We start from the raw sequence: 18,460 nt of genomic DNA on the forward strand, positions 1-18,460 counted from the left end.
TGTTTTTCTCAGCAACTTTCCCTTGAAATGCAATTGTTTACGGCAGGTCTGAAAGGCTGGATTAGTAGAGGGGAGAGTTTGCCTTCAAATTATACACATAGATTTTGTTGTTGTTATTTCTACAGTCACTAACCTATTAATAAAACCCCAGTGCAATAACACTCAAATTCCACTCCTTGCTTCACCTCATATATTTTGAGATTACATCTCTTTCACACAACACAATATGCTTTCAGCAAACAGTGATGAATTATTATTAATTGCCTACAGCTTCATACAGCAGCCAGAAGGATTAACTCATGAACTGGACAATAAAAGAGGAGATGGCAAGTCATCACCCAATGAGCCTTCTGAGATGGGCAATAACAGTGATGTATCTAGAATATCCAGGGAAGAATTTCTACTGTATTCATTTATATTTAATACAATGAATTGCTGTTGCCCTTTCTGTAGGCAAACATCTAGATGATTGAGATTTGAAGAACAGATTGAAGAATTCTCACCTACATGTCCCAGACACTGTGTCTTCAGGGGCTCTTGGGTTGCCTTTCAACAGCAAGGAAGATGGTAGCATCTCCTTTGACAGCTGTTTGATGGCATTGACTAGGTGTTCATGGTTATAGCCTGACTTACATCCTTGCACATCTTGTTTTTCTTCTCCCTCCTCACACGCCTGAGAGCCTAAAGTGGTCATGTAATTGCACCAAGGAAAGGACAGGACTGATCTCTCAGCATCATGGAGTTCTGGTCATCTGCAATTGGATATTTAAAAAAAAAGGAAGGAAGGAAAAGGAAAAAACCCACTCAACTTTGTAAGTTATTTAACTGTTTAAGGTTGCTTTAACATTCCTTATGGAGAAATAACAGATACGGATTTGGAAATCACCTGCGGTTCTTCAGTTTTTACTTACTTCAAGCAACTGCGTAGCCCTTCAAGGCAATTTTAGGCTATCTATACCAGGGAAATCTATACATTTAAACCTTTTTAGGCATCTGCACCAGATTAAAGGTTTCAGTTGTTCCAACTCATGATTACATTTAAAGTTATGCCTTTGGGGCTGGGGAAGGGTGGGAGCTTAGGGGAACAGAAAATGAAGTGAATTCTTTAAAAAAATATATATTGAACAAGACAAAGGGTAATGTTCAAGTCAGTTGAGTGCTTCTAGGAGCTTAATTCCCCATATTCTGGAGAGACTGAGAGTTTGTCCGCCCAATAAAGCTTTATCAGTTATACCAGTATAAATATACCAGTATGATTAAACTCATATAACTCCTCCATTTGGACACTCTTATTCCAGCATAAAAGTGGCTTTTTTCAGCTTAGTTTAAGACCATTCCCAAGCCACATAAGATAAACTGAACCTACCCTCCCCCCCCCCCAAACAACTTACAACTGGGGCACCATTTCAGACTTTGGTAATGGAGGGAGGCGACTTTACCCATGATTCCAGGGATTACTTAGGCACCTGAAAACTCTAGGGTTGTTTTTGTTTTGTTTGGTTTGGTTTGGGTTTTTCCCCCCTCCAGATAACTTAGAAATGAGTTGACAGGAGCACTGTATCTAATTCCTATATAAAGAAAGAAAAAAATATATACACAAACAAAGCCATATTTTAAATTTATATGTAAATTTAGAACAATTGGGATAATACAGCAAGATATTCCCAATCCCAAGATTTGAGGTATCTGTTTTGGAGATTTAACACATAGTTACTCATTCTCTGACTCCAGATTAAATTTGATCCGTTAACAAGAATTTTTTTTTAATTCCTACCCTTGCTTAACTCTGAGATTCAAATTGGGTTCTTTCTGCTTCTTTCATCTTCACCAGCAATGCATTCAACAGTTCTGTTGATGTATGAGGCTAAACAGAATACAGTTTGCTTTCCTTGACTGACGTTAGTTCCTGCACCAATAAGAGTAAAAACATGTTTGTATCCATAAAATGAACAGATTTTACTTGAAACAGAGAAAGTAGATGTATTTCATTGTAAAAATATCACCACAGAGTCACTTTTCTGATCACAACTGAACTTTAAAGAAAAACCCACATTTATTTTTGTCAGGCTGGACATACAAGATATGCCAACGAATATTCTTATTATCCATCATCTAATTCTGAGCCATTAGCTAAGAGAGTGTGCAGTCTTGAGGGTAGAGTAGCAGAACGGGAATCCGGGCAGAGATACTGTAACCGGTCAGACTCACCCCTGCGGCGCCTCCTGCTGGTGACTCCGGGGGATTAGCTCTCTTTCAGCCCGGGGCGCCCTCTGCAGGCCGGTGATCCCCCTTTTTCCTATCGGCCCCGTGTCCCTCCCAGGACCCGGTGCCCCTTTAACTATAATTGGGTCTCCCCCTCCCAGGGGAACCCCCACCCTACTATCCCCACTTTCCCTCAGTAGTGGCCACTGACAGTCATGGTCTAGCCCCACACCCTGGGGCAGACTGCAGTATCAGCCCACTCATCACAGGCAAAGGGGTTTGGACCTGCTGCTTTGTCCTACCCCTGGGTTGTCCCTTGCAACCCCCAGTACCTCTTTGCTCTTTACTAGGCCGCAGCCTGGGGCTTTCCAGGCTGGAGCTTCCCTAGCTCCTCAGCCTGTCCCCCAGCCCTGCTTCACTCAGGTACCTATCCTCAAGCTAAGCAGCCAGGCCCATCCCTCTCTGAAGGCAGAGAGAGACTGTCTGGGCTCTGGCTTCCCTGCCCTCTTATAAGCCCCAGGGCTTCAGTTTGGGGCGTGGCCCCAGCTGTGGCCACTTCCCTACTCGGCCCAGCTTCCAGAGCCACCCCTCTCAAGCCCTGGCAGGCAGCATTTCAAGCCCCTCCGGGCAGGAGCCGGGTCCACCCTGCTACAGATACATTTCCAGTTCTAATACTAACATGTTCTGACATCTTGTGGCAAAGTCACTTAAGGGACACTGGTTCGGTTTACAATTTTAATGTATATTATTACTTTGTTACTAACTCTTGAATACAACAATTGAAACAATTGCAGAAAAATCTAGATTACTTTCTATCCTTTAGGCTACTTACTTTTTGCAGTTCACCAAGCTTGGAATAGATCATTTAACATTTGGAAACTTCCTACTAGTGCAGTGGGTCTCAAACTTTTTTCTTGATGACCCCTTTCACATCGCAAGCCTCTGAGTGCGACACCCACAATAAATTAAACATACTTTTTAATATATTTAACACCATTATAAATGCTGGAGGCGAGCAGGGTTTGGGGGTGGAGGTTGACAGCTTGCAACCCCCCATGTAATGACCTTGTGACCCCCTCAGGGGTCCCGACCCCCAGTTTGAGAACCCCAGTACTAGTGCAAGGCCCCATGAGTTTATATTGCACCTGACTGGAGCTCTAAGGGTGTTACCTACTACAAATAATAATAGACTAGAAACTGACTTTAAACAGGAGTCAAACTGACACTTTCAAGTCACTTTCACTTCTGTTTAAAGGCCAGTTACTTTCCAGAAGGCTCATAAACACAACGCTACAGTGATTGAGTTGCAGTTCTCACAGGAAAATATTTAAAACCAAACACCAAGAAAATTCCACATTTTAAAGTTGAGAAAAAAAATTGAATCTTGTTTATTATTTAGCATTTGTATATATGTATTTTTAAAGTACCATTCTGTGTTTGGATGACGTGCCTCAGTTCCCGTTGCTGTAAACTGGGAATAATACTACTTGCCTGCCTGCGATATGGAATTATAAGGATTATATTGAGATCTGTGGGGCAGGAACTGGGCCGCCTTATTGGTTTGTATGCTACTGAGCACAATGAGGGATTCCTACTGATTAAGGTCTTTAGGTGCTGCTGTAACATTAGTCAGCTGTTGAGATGCTGCCTGGTGACAGCTGAACAGGACTTACCAGGCGGTTGGGATGTTGGTGGCATACAGGTTGATCTCTGTGTTGGCCAGCAGCACATCCTTCATCCCCCAAGAGCTCAGCACCTGCTGGCAGAATTTGCAGCACAGCATAGACATACGCCTTCCCTTGAAGGTGCAGCTGCTAGTGGACATGATGTCTCTGGATGAGAAGGTCTGTCCCCATTCTCTTCCCAGAGAGACATGAGGGTGCTCCCTGCTTCTCTGAGGGCAAACAGACCCCAAGACCCACTGAGCTGCTCCTAGCCCCCCACCAATCTTCAGTTCCCATTCCCTCAGGATCCTTGCCCCAGGGACTGTTTCCCATCAGCTGCTCTTCCCACACTCACTGCCCGCTCCCTCAGGACTCACCCCTGGAGATTGACTCCCCTTTCCCACTCCACTACTCCCACCACCACTAGTGGGGGCCCTGTGCTCCCCCTCTGCTTCCCACCACTACCAATGGGGACTTTCTGCTTCTCCCTCCCACCCCCAGCACAGGATACCCTGTGCTCCCCCATCACCACCACTGGGGACCCTATGCTCTCTGCTCACATCCTGACTGACCCCTTCCTTCCCTGCCCTACCCTCAGAGGCCCTACACACAGCCCCTCCTCTTTGTCCTGGGCCAGCATCGACCATGCTGCTGCTAGACCCCAGCAGGCTAGGCTGTGCGAGCCCCCTTCTTCAGAGCTGTCAGACTCAGTTTGAATCACCACCCTCGCTTCTCACTGGAGGAGAGCCCCCATGACCCTAGTGCCCAATTGGAGGGATCACGGCTAGGACATGCCTCCTCAGCTCCTCATTGGAGGAGCCATCCCCCTCCTCCTGTGGGTTAAAGGCTCTGTTGCTCCTTATTGGCCCAGGGTGGCTGGGGCATGTGCCACAAGCAGACCTCTAGTACGAAACTCCCCCTGCCCTCCCTAAATGGCACCCCTGCCACCAATACTTTCATACCAGAATAAGAGTGCCCACACAGGGGTTATACCAGTACATCTATATCAGCATGTCACAGGTTCACCTGAACCAATGGACCATTTCATGAGGTGAGCTCCCTTCAAGTCAATTGATGACCAACTCAGAATGGCCAATTGGACTTTAAATTCTACAAAGTAAACCAAAATCAGTCTTCTGCTGACTCAGTCAAAGAGGTCCAGCTCTCCTTAATCTCTTGGGTTCCAACAGGGGAGATCCTTCCTCCCCAATATTAGCTTCACCTAGAACTGTCCCTAGAAGAAGCAGCCAGTCCTTTTTATCTTCCCTGCTCCCAGCCCTTCTAGCCACTGGAGGAGCAAATCTTGTTGGGTCTGCCAGCAGCTGATCCTGGGTGGGCTCTGTAGGCAGTTCTTGGAGGTCTAAACTCACTCTTCTACCTCAACAGGACACCTTCTTCAGGCAGGGTGTGCAGAGGGCAGTTAATGCCTGGTGCAAACAATGTACCTGGTAAAACCTTCCTGTGTAGACAAGGCCTAAGTCATTTAGGTGCTTTTGAAATTTTTACTACAAGAAGCTGTATCCAGCTAACTTCTCATCCCCCTCGAGCCTTGTTCCCTCTAATGACAAACTCAGGGTCTCAGCTCTGTCTGCAGCCCTGATACAACAGCTGTCTGTCTACTTCCTGTTCCTTTTAGTGTGACAAACCACACTGATAGATGGGGTAATCAAAATCCTGGAGCATGACACTGGTGTCTGAGAGCAACTTTAGATTCATTGAGGGTCAAAGCATGTGCAAATAAATAGGAAGCAAGCAGCAGTAGCATACAGGATCCCAGCACAGATTTGATTAAAGCCCATATCATCCCCTCCCATGGTGTAACCATATAGGAGTCTGCAAACCCAGTGAGGAGAGGGAGGATGATCTGGTGTTAAGGCACTAGAATGGCACTCAGCAGGTCCAAGGTCAACTTTCAGCTGTACCACAGACTTCCTGTGTGGCCTTGGTCAGGTCATTTAATCTTTCTGTGCTCAATTCCCTATCTGTGAAATGGGGGTACTACTTCCCCAGTCCTCAGGGGTGTCATGAGGCTATATGCATTAATGTTTTGGAGGTGTTAGATAGTATGGCAATGGTGGCCATAGAAATAACTAGATAGAGATTCCCCTGACAGAATTCCCACTGGGATTGTATGCTCTGAGTGAAAAGTTTATAGAAGGATCATTCTGCAAAATGCATGGCTGTTAGGGCAGCCACTGGAGCCCAATGCCTCTGCACTACCCCTCAGCATATTCTGACAGCACAAGACCTGAACTGCCAGCCTCTCACCTTGCCTGTGGCAGCCCCGGGGCCTCCACCCCTCTCTGAGGTTCATCAGTTGGAAGGGGCTGCATGCAAAGCTAATACACCTCTACCTCAATATAACATGACCCGATATAACACGAATTCGGATAGAACATGGTAAAGCAGTGCTCCGGGGGGGCGGGGCTGCGCACTCCGGTGGATCAAAGCAAGTTTGATATAACGCGGTTTCACCTATAACACGGTAAGATTTTTTGGCTCCCAAGGACAGCGTTATATCGAGGTAGAGGTGTACCAACGGTCATTATTAAGTTATGTGCAGCTTTCCTGCAGGCTTTATGGGAAATGGTGCTTTGTCCTGACAGCCCCCAACAGAAAGATCCAAAATTGAGGTTGTTGGTTTTCCCTATTGTCCCAAAAAATCAATATAACTGAAAAACCAGGAGTTGAACTCCTCTTGCCCAAAAACAAGTTGTGCGTTCTTACAGAAAGACTTAGAGTTATAACCTGCACAATGGCTAGGACAATCCCGTTTTTAGCCATGATGCCCTGCAACGTGATATACCTCCCAGCGGGGCATCATATATACTATCTTATCTCCTAGACACAAACCACCAGTTACGCAACAAACTGAAGAATGAAGAGGAATTGTGGCCAAAGAACATTCACTTACTCAACATGGATTACACAAGAGTGACATTGCACCTACCTTGTGAATGACAGTGTAACAGCTGCCATCTTGGCTGACACACTGGGGATTAAACTGGGGAAGTCCACAGCTAAAAGCAGGAGCTGTTACAGTTTGAGATAAAGAGACAACTCATCTTAGCTTGCTGGCGCTATAACAGATTTACACATAGAGCTGAGCTGGAATGAGATTTTTCGTTCTGCAAAAATTTCCAAGATTTGGGGGGAAAAATTAGTTCTGTAGTGGAATGAAAAACAATAATCTCAGATTTTTCACAGAACAGCTGCTTGGCTTCCTGGCCAGCAGCCAAGGAGCTGAGTTACCCACCTCCACTCCAGGAGGGCAGCCCAAGAAGCCAGGCAGGTGGGGAACCAGCCATCTGACTCCCCGAGTAGCCAGCCAGATGGAGAACTGGTCACCATCTTGCTGGGGAGCTGGTGTCCCTGAGTCCTCTGGGTCCTAGGGAGCCCTGGAACCATGACAGCCCACCTAGTGAGCTGCTAAGGAGCTGGGGAGCCCTGGGGACCCTCACTCCAAGGCAGCCTGTCTGGGAAGCTGACCCAGAGCCAGAGACTCTATAATCCCTGCAAGGTCCGACTCTACTCATATGGTCTGCAGATTGGGCACAGAGATGGATCGGTACCACACACTGACCAATGGGTTACACTAGCGTAAGTCTCAACTAAGAAAAAAGTTAAAATGTGTTTTAACCAACACATTTTAAATGCCTAGCATAGGCAGAACACGGATTTTCATGTGTATTAGCCAGCTGAAGGCCTAGGTTTTATCTCAATCAGCCGACACAGGTCAAAATACAGCGTGTCCTGCCTACACTAGGCGTTTAAAGTACGTTTGTTCAAATAGGCTAGCTACTATCTTTTTAAAAACACCTTTTTGCTAGTCTAGACATCTCCCAAATGAGTAAGCTAGGCCTCCTGCTGACTGATTTAAACTACAAATGGTGCACATTTGTGCATGCAAAGCAAATGAATTCAGATACATGTGTAAAAGTGGTCAGACAAAACGATATGGTTTTCTTGATTCATAAAAGTGGTAGCCCTGTGTGTGTTTGTTCTGCTAAAGAAGCAGTTTTGTCTGAATGAAGCACAGACCACTAGAAAAAATACATGTAAGATAGGACATTGTCTCTTGGGCTGTCATGTGCTATGCAGAGAAAGAGTTTCCCTATTGGATAAAACCCACATAATCCACAACATTCAGTGCCTTTTGGCAGAGTGAGGGCAGCTATAAGCCCAAACTCTGTGCATTTTCCTTTAAGAACACCTTGTGTCAGCTAGCTTGTGAGCCCTCCCTCCTGTCCTCATTTCAGTGTTTTCCCTCAGCATTCTCAGCTGAATCACTCTTGCATCATTGACATCACTGTGGGCAGCTTTCCATATAGAGGTGTGGCAAATGGTGAGACCTCCAGCTCAGTCATAGTCAAGTGGGGATGAGCAGTGAGTCTTTGCCAAAGCCCAGAATTAGAGTTCTGTAGGGACTTGTGCAATTTTTGCATCCTGAATCAAGATTTAAGCTTAAAAAAGAGCAGATCTGGGATTCCCCTTCACATTGGCTGCACATATTGTGTTTCATGAAACAGATCCTTTAGTCTCTGGAGCTGAAGGCATTTGTATTCAAATCCTTATTTAGACTCTAATGCTATTTAGTACTGGATACAGGGATTTTATACTGGAAATGGCACAGTTGACTTTACTATTGCCCAAACACACAATTAAAGCTTTAAGATGTTGTTTCCTCTCCATTGTGTTTACATTGTCCCCGATACCCTCTCAGAAACCCTCTGCCACATTTACTCTGCTAATAACATTTACTCTGCCCAGTGTCTCTCCTCCACGTTCTTTTCAAGACTTTCACCAGAATGCAAATGATGTAAATACACATAAAATGGTTATTGTTAGTTCAGGTGCCACTTACAGTACTTTGAATTTACTTAAACATATGCCACAAAAGTATATATTATACCACCACTATACACAAAATTGTGTCAGGCATTCCCATTGTAAAGCCCTCTTTTCAGGAGTTAAACATCTTTACTGATTATAACAATACATTGCTCTTATGGCTTTGCTACATTAGAAAATGTGAACTTGGTCAAATATGGTTGTGAAAAGTGAAGTTAGCGGACACCATCACCGGTGTAGGCAGGCCAAATTGTGACCAGTCAGTCAGCATTGTGTCAGCTAACTCCATGCATCACAATTTTGTTGAACTTGATAAGTGTGTAATATAGACAGACCCTTGTAGAAAACCTGTCATCCAGAGATCTCAACGTGTTTTACAAGCAATAACGAAAGCTGATACTATATGAAATAGGTACATGTTTCTGCTTCACATATCGATTATCTGTAAAACATGTACAGAGCAGAGGTATGTGACTCACTCAGCTACACCACAAGTGAGTGACAGAGTCAAGAACAGAACGACGAAGTGGGTATTCGCCCACGAAAGCTCATGCTCCAATACGTCTGTTAGTCTATAAGGTGCCACAGGACTCTTTGCTGCTTTTACAGATCCAGACTAACACAGCTACCCCTCTGATACTTAAGAACAGAACTGACTCCCAAGGCCCTATCCGACAACTAAACCACACTTCCTCCAACAATGCACTGGGGGAGAGGTTCCCTTAGAGGCCCCAAGACCAGAAGCAAATTTATTTAAATCCTAAAATGGTTAATACATTCAAAGGATTAGCTTCAATCTTGTTTTATTCTCAAACTAACTCACCATTCTTACTTATGGTAAATCTCACCTATGGGAGCTTTCAAAAGTTAACCAGCAAAGAAATCCTTCCTAAGCCTATGTTCTGTGCAGATTTAAATGTTGTGTCAGTGTTTGCAGTGAAATATAGCACCATCATTTCTCTCAAGTGTGGAAGGGAGAGTAAGTTTATGAAGAGTTGATCACAGGAATGGGGCCAAACTGAGTTTGAGTTCACAGAAAGGATATGCTTGTTTTTCCCTTGGAAAAAATACAGAGTAGGGATGAGATTAAAATTCGCTTCATATTCACTGTGTAGTGTAGACAAAGAATAGCATTGTTCTAGGTCCAGTGGCATTCCAAAAAAAGCACCCCAAAGTGCTGGTTCCCAAGTTCTGAGGCTTCCAACTCAGCTGGGACATCCAGGCTCCTGGTTCTCCTTCAGCCCCCCCGGCCAGGAGTCGGGCAACCCAGCTGGCCTGGGAGTCAGGAAGCTTTGAGGTTCTGGCTCCAAGGCACTCAGCATGGCAGGCTGCCCCAGAGCCACAGACCCTGGAAGGTCAGGGATCCCAAGCTCCAGGGAAGTTTGCATTGTAGGGCTGACATGGACCCTGGAAGCCTATGCTACAGAGGAGCCAGGGAGTGAGCTGGAAGGAAACCAAGCAGGTTTCAAAACCCTGCCTGGTTCCATTAGAAATTAGTTGAAATTGAACCATTTCTATTCAATATTTTTATTTAAATAAATGGGCAAATTATGATGAAAAAAACCTTTTCATCTGAATTTTTCCAGCCAGCTCTGGTCACATGGCTCTTGATGTTAGTAAAGCTGGAGAAATGCTGCAAAACATTGTCCATGAGTACTTGTTTGAATTTTAAAATGAATTCTTGTGGACTTGTACACCACTACCTCGATATAACGCCACCGGATATAACACAGATTTGGATATAACGCGGTATAGCAGCGCTCCGGGGCGGGGCAGGGCTGCGCACTCCGGTGGATCAAAGCAAGTTCAATATAACACGGTTTCACCTATAACGCGGTAAGATTTTTTGGCTCCCAAGGACAGCGTTATATGGAGGTAGAGGTGTACTTGCATTGCGTGAAAGTTCCAGTTAATAAGCTTACTGGCAGGAATGTTCTCAGAAACACAGAATTTTAAAATGAATGCTGTACAATATTTCCAGAAAGCAATTTTTGAATTAATAGGCACAATAAATCACAACACCAGAGTCCTGATTTTAGCAGCTAAATTCATCCCATCAGGGGACCGACTCATACCATGTGACTTGTATGACCAATCAAAACAGCTCTAATGTTAAATACAGCTAACTACTTGATAACACACAAATTGCAAAGTATTAATTGCAGAAATTTAGGGAATAGTTATGAATAAATACATTCAAGATTATTAGAATTTGCTTGCCAACAATCTGTGATAGAACAAGTTAGGATTTTTGTCAAGTAAATTATTCACTGTGAATTATTTGCCCAGCTCGGGATATTAATTTATACATTCATCTTCATGTATTTGATACACAAAAAATGTTTCTGTTAACCAAAGCGAACATCACAGCACTGTTGGGAAGATAATTTTGTCAATGATTACTTCCTTTATATATGAAATTGGGATCAAAACAATAGGGTTCTGATTTTTCATCTATTTTTAGTATATATTTAGTATATTATAATATACTTCTCCATTGATAGTGATGAAATAATTGCAATAGACATGCTATGAATTTACAACAGAGTGACATCTTCAATGCTTTGATGAAATATTTTTTCCACAACTGCTTTGTCTTCTTCAATCTTCATATTGATTTGGGCTGTAATCCCCCCTGCACTGCACACACATCCACACCCGCCCCACACACACCCCCCAACAAAGCCCAACTACACAACATTAGTGAGGGGGAACTCTATGGCAGAGACAGAGCACAGTGGATTTGAGCTAGGGCTGTTCAAATATTTTCCATCAAAACTGTTTTCATGGAAAGTTTGGGCTTTGATTAAAAAAACATTTTCACAGAAAGTGTCTGTGTTCCCTGGAAAATATTAATACGTAGTTGAAAAACCAAACACTCAAAAACTGATTTTTTTTGTTTTTGCCAAAAACAAACATATTTCAGTTCAAAATAAGCACTGGTTTTCAATATTTTGCCAAAAAGTCAGAATTCACCACAACAAATAATCTATTTTCTGATCAGTTCTAATTTATGCCTGAATCATAGGCACGCTCCGTCACAGCTCCTCTGCAGCCTCCAGTCCAGCATCTGGGCTGGTACAGTGGACATTGTTCTTCTGCCTGGTTTTTGGGTCACTGTGTCTACAAAAGTGTAGATTCAGCAGCATCTGTTCATTTTCCAGCCAAGGCCCAATGAGGTGGCCTATTTAAGACTGGCATAAAGACCTGCTTTTTAGAGTTCTCCAGTACTGGTATACATCCTAATAATCCCAAACCACACCACCATCCACACACAAATGGCTAACATTGTTGGAGGACCTTACACACACCCCATACATGAGTGAATTTCACTCTTGATTGACTAGAAGCCATTGTTTAGTATTTGGCTTCCTATGAAGAAGTCCTATTCAGCCATTTCTAGAGGTCTTACAGCTCATTTAGAGTTCAATCATCATCTGCGGTATAATAAAACAAACTGCAGTCAGGTAATCTCTTAATAAATGAAAATTTGCAATAAAACTATGTGAGCACCACAGAGACATGGAAAGGATGAATAACCTAAAGGTACCAGCCCGAACAAATGCACTGTACATATATTGCCTACATTAGTACTGATTCTTATATCCAGGAATCCTTGATGATGATTTTTCCATCTAAAACACAGAAAATTATCATAATGGCATAATTTGTGCCGCATAATTAAATAATACTGGCATTTTTATTATAAACCCCTTTATAGGAGTCTATAAATTACTTTTAAATGTATGCTGTAGCCTAAATTTGGACACATGTATTCTGTAAATTGTAATGAACATTCACTCAACTGCCTTTCTTTGTAGAGGAGGTCAAGTTCTTAGGTTTATTTGTTGTTGTTTTGTTTTGGGGGGGTTCCCTAAATGCATAGGTGAAATCATATAAGTCTAAAATGAGTTTTGTTTCAAATTAAGGAAAACAGAAGAGAACAAAAGCAGAGTTTTCATGAGAGAGAGAAGTATAGTGTGTGTGCTTCCTCCATACAGTATGCTGCAATTCTGAGAACAAAATGGCTGCTGTGTCTGTATAGGAATAGTGGGCTTAAACATTTAAAAAATGCAGTAAAGAGACAACAAAGCCACATAGTGCACTGGCAAGGCCGGCCCTAGACCAAATGGCAAGAAGTGTCTTTGGCGACCGCCCCCCTCCATCACCCCATGAGACCCCTCCATCCACAGCCTCCCTCCTGTCCTCCACACTCTCCCTCTTGAAACCCTCCTGCCCGCTGTTCACTGAATCCCTCCTTACCTGCCCCCACTCCGGTGGGGGAGGAGGGTGGAGGAGAGGAGAGATGCAGAGAGTGTGAGCAGTGGGGGCCTTGCAGGGGAGGAACATGGAGCGCACGAGTGGTGAGGGCCTCACAGGGGAAGGGGTGGAGGAGAGGAGGGATGTGGTGGCCTCAGGGCGGGGGGGAGAGGAGGGATGCAGTGAGCAGCAGCGAGGAGGCGGAGGGCCAGGGGCAGGGCCTGGAGTGGAGCAGGGGTGGAGTGTGGATAGGGCCGCAGGTGGAAGAGGGGGGACAGGGAGCTAGCTTTCCCTAGGAGAAGCTTCACCTGCCACCTATGGGCGGTCTGCATGCTCATGCACCACTGGAGAAGGAGGGAGATATGGGTATATTGGGGCATGGTCAGAGGGGTGCATGCAGCACAGATGTACAAAGACAAAACTCTTTGGGGAAAGCAGCAGGCTTTGTCTGAACATCTTCTCTCCCTATTCTGCAGTGGTGGTGGGCTTTGACCTGGCTGTACACCAGGGACTGCAGAACTTAGTCCTTCAACTTTGTGATTTCTGTGCACATTTCCTAGAGTGCTCAGCTTGCCTCAAATCATACCTGTCTTCTGCAAGATTTGGCCCAGGGACCTTATTTTGAGTTTGAACTCACAGCCCTTTCCCGTGTAGGATCCATGGGACTTCTCAGGCGAGGAAGGGCAGCAGGGGCAGGCCTTTCCTCTTTGCATGCTGTTTGTTTTTATTGAGTTTTGCATATCACAGCAAGACAAGACTTCAGTATGAGTAAAGGCAGCTGAAAACAAACAAGCAGAGCCAAATGCAGGGTCCCCTCTAGACACTCCAAACAGGCTCCTGTTGGTGTTTCTTTAAAGGAACATTAGAATAAGGCCAGTCCTCGCTTATAGACAGCCTCCCAACCTGAAGCAAATACTCACCAGCAACCGCACACCATACAACATAAACACTAACCCAGGAACCTATCCTTACAACAAAGCCCGATGCCAGCTCTGTCCACATATCTATTCAAGTGACACCATCATAGGACCTAATCACATCAGCCACGCCATCAGGGGCTCGTTCACCTGCACATCTACCAACGTGATATATGCCATCATGTGCCAGCAATGCCCCTCTGTCATGTACATTGGCCAAACCGGACAGTCTCTACGCAAAAGAATAAATGGACACAAATCTGACATCAGGAATCATAACATTCAAAAATCAGTGGGAGAACACTTCAACCTCTCTAACCAGTCAGTGACAGACTTGAAGGTGGCAATTTTGCAACAAAAAAACTTCAAATACAGACTCCAAAGAGAGACTGCTGAACTCGAATTCATATGCAAATTAGATACAATTAACTTAGGTTTAAACAGAGACTGGGAATGGTTGGGTCATTACACTAATTGAATCTATTTCCCAATGTTAAGTTCTCCTCACACCTTCTATGGGTCATCTCAATTATCACTTCAAAAGTTTTTTTTCTCCTGCTGATGATAGCTCATCTCAATTGATTAGACTCATCCTGTTGGTATGCATACTTCCACCTTTTCATGTTCTCTGTATGTATAAATATCTCCTGTATGTGTGTTCCATTCTATGCATCCAATGAAGTGGGCTGTAGCCCACAAAAGCTTATGCTGAAATAAATTTGTTAACGAGTAATGAACAATGGGAAACTGACACTTGTTTGCATACAGTGACTTTTATATGCAATTCTGATCACTTTCATACTAACATAGCAAGCTCCACACACCATATAGTACAGTGTAACCACTGGAGACCGTGTATTGAACCAAATTCAGTGCTGACTCACACCCACTGCAATCCTATGAAAGTCCTTGGGATTGCACGGACTGCAGATCAGCTCTGAATTCAGGCCATTGTGTCAAACATCCAATTGCTAACCCCTTCATAATACCAGCTGATAATCCTAGCTGAAAACAAACAACCCTTGAAATGCTTATCAGTATTCCCAACCCCATTCCAGTACCTCAAACATCAGGAGGACGACTCTTCCAGTGCACAGTTCTACACACAACCTCCCTCCCGTCCCAACCAAGTCAGGAAGCATTGATTAGGGGTTTATTCAAAGAGCCCTGGCTCCCTCTACAATGCCTGCTGCAGAAGGCCCATAGAACAACCTCCCTGCAGCTTTGGGGAGGCGGAAGTGGTGAAGTTAAAGTACAGGCCCCTTCGTCCCCATGGTCCTGCCCTCAGGCATGAATTTATTGGTGGATGAATATGTGCAGTGCCCGATAGAATTTGGCCTTGTGTTTGAAGACAAAAAAAAAAAAATGCCCATAATGGCACACAAGTTCTATCCCAGGCTCTGCCACTGATTTCCTGAGTGACCTAAGGCAAAACACCTGGAATCTCTGTGCCTGTTTTCCTACCTGTACATAGAACACAAAGATACGATCTGCTTTTGGGGACAGGTGCAAGAACTATGGGTGGAAAGTGCCACATGCTGTTAAATGGCACTAGGCACACCAGTGGCCAGGTGCTTTTTGAAGACCGGTGCCCTGCTCAAGAATGACCTATCCGAGAGCATATTAGGAATTTCAAGCCCTGGCACCTTCAAATTAGAATAGCACTGAATGTGTCATTTTATTATTAAAATTATGTATTTACTTATTTATAAAAGCAGCAAAGATCCCTGTGGCACCTTATAGACTAACAGACATTTTGCAGCATGAGCTTTCGTGGGTGAATACGACGAAGTGGGTATTCACCCACGAAAGCTCATGCTGCAAAACATCTGTTAGTCTATAAGGTGCCACAGGATTCTTTGCTGCTTTTACAGATCCAGACTAACACGGCTACCCCTCTGTTACTTATTTATGTTATTGACATACGTGTATTCCTGTAGTGCCTAGGAGCCTTAGCCATGGTCTAAGACCGCATTGTGCTAGGCCCTGCACAAAGAAACAATAAAAAGATGGTCCCTAAGAGCATACCAAAAGACAACAGATGACTAGCCAGATAGATGGGGAGTACAAGGAGAAATTGGTCAGCATGGTGGTCTCTGCACACCAGAGGTTGTTGTCAAGTTTTTTGCAGGCATCACAGCAAAGGAGAGTTTAGAGGAGGGATTTGGATGTGGATAACGAGCCATAGCACCACATTAATAAAAAGACACACATGCAGCCTGGCTTGCCTCCAAGTACCTTCAGAAAAGCTAAGATCAATCATTTAAAAACAAAAATTAAAATGAAAGCTACAGGAGAGAGCTCCTCCGCTCAACTTTTTAACCTGCATGTTACTGCTTGCTGAATAAACATCCTCTCTTTTTAATCTCTTTGTGCTGCGCCACCCTCATGACCAACAAAAGCAAAAGCTTTTCTTCAGATCAGATTATGAAAAAAATTATGAACAAAACATTTAAATAATTTCTCCCTGGTTGCACTAAGAACTTTAGAAAAACGGAATAGATTATCTGGTGTGTGGCAGCCCCTTTGTATCTTTTTGGTAGCACAAAGTGGCCAGGAAGCAGCTAGATCTGGATGGCTGAGAATTCCTGCAGTGCTAGAGAAATCTCAGCTGGCCCAGAGCCAGAGTGCCTCACCCCCCAGCCCTAGGGGAAAGCCCATTAGACAGGGAGGGGTGGGTCTAGAAAACCACCGCACTGTTGCCAATGCTTGCTGTTTTATTGCAAGTCTCATGATACTGGATGTTTTTCTTCAAGCACCAACTCATGGAGTCATGTGCATAGGAAAGTATTGCAGCTTTCATTTGTCAAAAGTCTTCATGGTTATGGAGAAAAGCTTGAAAACAGGACCCGAGTGCTGTCTGTAGGTTTAAAAACAAAACAAAACAAAAACAAAACAAAAAAAAACAGAAAGAAATTAAAAATAACCCAAAATGTATTGTGCTTTTTAAAAAAAGAAAAAAAAACTCTCGTGATTGCTAAGCCAATATCATGATTGGGGCGGGGGAGGGGGGGACTCAGATTTTTGAATTCTTGGGGTAGGCAATACTGGAAGTGCTACATTCTATCTAGCCTCCCTGTTGGTGAGTGGACTTTTTGGGGACTTCCTGGCATAGGTTAGAATAGCACCTAGGATGATTTCCCTGCACTAGGCCAGGGCCGGCAATGACCAGCCCTGGATCGGGAAATCAGCACAGGCTTATTACATTGACTTTATGGAAATTACTCACAGTAGCAGTATTGCCAATCACAAGAATTCAAAAATCATGAGTCAGGCCCCGCAAAACCATGAGATTGTCTTAGCAACTAGGAGATAAATAGTTTTGGGGGTTGGGTATTTGCCTTTTTAGAGCCATATAGTCCATCTTTTCTCCATAACCAGGAGCACTAGAAACTTGCTGTCAAAGAGTGGCTGGCAAAATGAAGCAGGTCCAGCTTCGCTGTGCTAGAACAGGTGATCCCAGATTGGCCAATGAATGGGGCGTGTCATCATCTGGGGCTATAAAGAGCCAGGCTCCCAGTAAGGAAGGGGTACAGGAGCAGCAGGAAGTTCCCTGGGAGAGGCTGCCAGAGTTCCCTGGGAGGGGAGGCAGTGGAAGAGAATCTCCAGGGAGAAAGCCCTGGGAGGTGGCACTCAATAGGGAGGCCACTGACCTGTCCAACTGATGGTCCTCTTTTGAGATGGTTGTCCCCCCTCTGGTACTGGACATGGTTTGTCCGGTATTGGACAGGGAAAACGTGCTCTGCCTCCTCCAACTCTTAAAAATGGCACCCCCCCATGCTGTGTAGGAGGTCATGCCAGTGGGGGTGGGGCGCTTTTAAAGATGGTCCCCTCCCTTGCGGCCTGACCTCGCACACAGCATCATGCTGGTGGGGGGCGGGTAACTCTGGCAGGGGCGTGTTCAGAAGTACCAGAATGTCTGATATTCTGTGAACATGTGAGTGGCCACCTCAGTGAAAAAGCAAGAACGAATCCTGCAGGAAGGCAAAGGGGAAAGTCCACTGAAGCTGTTGCCCAGGGTGGGCTGAGGAACTATTTTTGTGCTTTGCTTACATTTGGGAAATAAAACTGGGCCTGGAAAGAGACTCTGGGTGTGGCAGTGGGTACTTCATGGGCTAGTGATGAGCCAGCACTTTACACTTGTTTAATTTTTTCAAATGAAAGCTGAGATTCTCACACAACTCCATAATTCCAGGAGCTGGGACTTTAAGAAAAAATACCAAATATCACAATACCTGCAATAAAATTGCAAGAGCTGGCAACACTGTGTAGTCAGAGTCACACTCAGTAGCCAGCCTTGGTAGGATAAGGCCCCATTATATGTCACTAGCACAAGAGTATGGACAATGTTTGCTTATTTCCCCTTTATATTTGATTTTAATTTTTTAACCCACGCTAGACAAAGAAGACTATAAACCACCTCATAGAATCACCAGGGCCTTGGGGCTAATCTACACATTAATTATACTGATATAGTTAAAACAGTAGATCTTTAAAGGGCTACAAAGCCCGCAGTGTGGCTGCAGTTCCACCAGTGTAAATATGATTATGCTGGTCGAGCTTGTT

The 18,460-nt window shown here is 44.4% G+C and overlaps 1 long non-coding RNA gene across 3 annotated transcripts in view; it reads right to left on the bottom strand.

The window, feature by feature from the left end:
* The window catches only part of LOC123370246, a 43,275-nt gene continuing 24,815 nt past the window's right edge, over nucleotides 1–18,460 (bottom strand). For 2 of the 3 annotated variants that reach the window (XR_006579323.1, XR_006579321.1), the window contains exons 2-5: nucleotides 6,817–6,899; nucleotides 3,876–3,961; nucleotides 1,775–1,906; nucleotides 1–752 (exon numbers count right to left, since the gene is read on the bottom strand). This is a non-coding gene — a long non-coding RNA (uncharacterized LOC123370246). The remainder of the gene's footprint in view (nucleotides 753–1,774; nucleotides 1,907–3,875; nucleotides 3,962–6,816; nucleotides 6,900–18,460) is intronic. The other variant, XR_006579322.1, reaches the window with a different exon arrangement.

The sequence above is a fragment of the Mauremys mutica genome, chromosome 4 (genome assembly GCF_020497125.1).
Source record: "Mauremys mutica isolate MM-2020 ecotype Southern chromosome 4, ASM2049712v1, whole genome shotgun sequence".
Classification (NCBI taxonomy): Eukaryota; Metazoa; Chordata; order Testudines; family Geoemydidae; genus Mauremys; species Mauremys mutica.